The sequence below is a fragment of the Durio zibethinus genome, unplaced genomic scaffold, assembly GCF_047325235.1.
Source record: "Durio zibethinus cultivar Kanyao isolate XHJ-2024 unplaced genomic scaffold, ASM4732523v1 HiC_scaffold_2, whole genome shotgun sequence".
NCBI lineage: Eukaryota > Viridiplantae > Streptophyta > Magnoliopsida > Malvales > Malvaceae > Durio > Durio zibethinus.
In genome coordinates this window covers 1,646,144-1,648,643 of record NW_028323043.1, presented here as the reverse complement: position 1 = coordinate 1,648,643, position 2,500 = coordinate 1,646,144, and positions in this window count along the sequence as shown.

Sequence of the window (2,500 nt, the reverse complement as noted above, 5' to 3'; positions counted from 1 at the left end):
TGTGCCGATGGTGCTCGAGGCAACCGCCCGCACCAGGGCCCAGCGTGTGCCGATGGTGCCCGAGGCAAGCGCCCGCACCAGGGCCCAGCGTGTGCCGATGGTGGTCGAGGCAACCGCCCGCACCAGGGCCGATAGTGTGCCGATGGTGCTCGAGGCAACCTGTCGCACCAGGGCCCAGCGTGTGCCGATGGTGATCGAGGCAACCTGCCGCACCAGGGCCCAGCGTGTGCCGATGGTGGTCGAGGCAAGCGCCCGCACCAGCGCCCAGCGTGTGCCGATGGTGCTCGAGGCAACCGACCGCACCAGGGCCCAGCGTGTGCCGATGGTGCTCGAGGCAACCTGCCGCACCAGGGCCCAGCGTGTGCCGATGGTGGTCGAGGCAAGCGCCCGCACCAGGGCCCAGCGTGTGCCGATGGTGGTCGAGGCAACCGCCCGCACCAGGGCCCAGCGTGTGCCGATGGTGCTCGAGGCAACCTGCCGCACCAGGGCCGAGCGTGTGCCGATGGTGGTCGAGGCAAGCGCCCGCACCAGGGCCCAGCGTGTGCCGATGGTGGTCGAGGCAACCTGCCGCACCAGGGCCCAGCGTGTGCCGATGGTGCTCGAGGCAACCGACCGCACCAGGGCCGAGCGTGTGCCGATGGTGCTCGAGGCAAGCGCCCGCACCAGGGCCCAGCGTGTGCCGATGGTGCTCGAGGCAACCGACCGCACCAGGGCCGAGCGTGTGCCGATGGTGGTCGAGGCAAGCGCCCTCACCAGGGCCCAGCGTGTGCCGATGGTGGTCGAGGCAACCTGCCGCACCAGGGCCCAGCGTGTGCCGATGGTGCTCGAGGCAACCGACCGCACCAGGGCCGAGCGTGTGCCGATGGTGCTCGAGGCAAGCGCCCGCACCAGGGCCCAGCGTGTGCCGATGGTGGTCGAGGCAACCTGCCGCACCAGGGCCCAGCGTGTGCCGATGGTGCTCGAGGCAACCTGCCGCACCAGGGCCCAGCGTGTGCCGATGGTGGTCGAGGCAAGCGCCCGCACCAGGGCCCAGCGTGTGCCGATGGTGGTCGAGGCAACCGCCCGCACCAGGGCCCAGCGTGTGCCGATGGTGGTCGAGGCAACCGCCCGCACCCGGGCCCAGCGTGTGCCGATGGTGGTCGAGGCAACCTGCCGCACCAGGTCCCAGCGTGTGCCGATGGTGCTCGAGGCAACCGACCGCACCAGGGCGGAGCGTGTGCCGATGGTGGTCGAGGCAAGCGCCCGCACCAGGGCCCAGCGTGTGCCGATGGTGGTCGAGGCAACCTGCCGCACCAGGGCCCAACGTGTGCCGATGGTGCTCGGGGCAACCGACCGCACCAGGGTCGAGCGTGTGCCGATGGTGCTCGAGGCAAGCTGCCGCACCAGGGCCCAGCGTGTGCCGATGGTGGTCGAGGCAACCGCCCGCACCAGGGCCCAGCTTGTGCCGATGGTGATCGAGGCAACCTGCCGCACCAGGGCCCAGCGTGTGCCGATGGTGGTCGAGGGAACCTGCCGCACCAGGGCCCAGCGTGTGCCGATGGTGGTCGAGGCAAGCGCCCGCACCAGGGCCCAGCGTGTGCCGATGGTGGTCGAGGCAACCGACCGCACCAGGGCCCAGCGTGTGCCGATGGTGCTCGAGGCAACCTGCCGCACCAGGGCCCAGCGTGTGCCGATGGTGGTCGAGGCAAGCGCCCACACCAGGGCCCAGCGTGTGCCGATGGTGGTCGAGGCAACCTGCCGCACCAGGGCCCAGCGTGTGCCGATGGTGCTCGAGGCAACCGACCGCACCAGGGCCGAGCGTGTGCCGATGGTGGTCGAGGCAAGCGCCCGCACCAGGGCCCAGCGTGTGCCGATGGTGGTCGAGGCAACCGCCCGCACCAGGGCCCAGCGTGTGCCGATGGTGGTCGAGGCAACCGCCCGCACCAGGGCCCAGCGTGTGCCGATGGTGCTCGAGGCAACCGACCGCACCAGGGCCCAGCGTGTGCCGATGGTGGTCGAGGCAAGCGCCCGCACCAGGGCCCAGCGTGTGCCGATGGTGCTCGAGGCAACCGACCGCACCAGGGCCGAGCGTGTGCCGATGGTGCTCGAGGCAAGCTGCCGCACCAGGGCCCAGCGTGTGCCGATGGTGGTCGAGGCAACCTGCCGCACCAGGGCCCAGCGTGTGCCGATGGTGGTCGAGGCAAGCGCCCGCACCAGGGCCCAACGTGTGCCGATGGTGCTGGGGGCAACCGCCCGCACCAGGGCCCAGCGTGTGCCGATGGTGGTCGAGGCAAGCGCCCGCACCAGTGCCCAGCGTGTGCCGATGGTGGTCGAGGCAAGCGCCCGCACCAGGGCCCAGCTTTTGCCGATGGTGATCGAGGCAACCGGCCGCTCCAGGGCCCAGCGTGTGCCGATGGTTATCGGGGCAACCGGCCGCACCAGGGCCCAGGGTCTGCGGATGGTGCTCGAGGCAACCGCCCGCACCAAGGCTCAGCATGTGCCGCTGGTGATCGAGGCAACA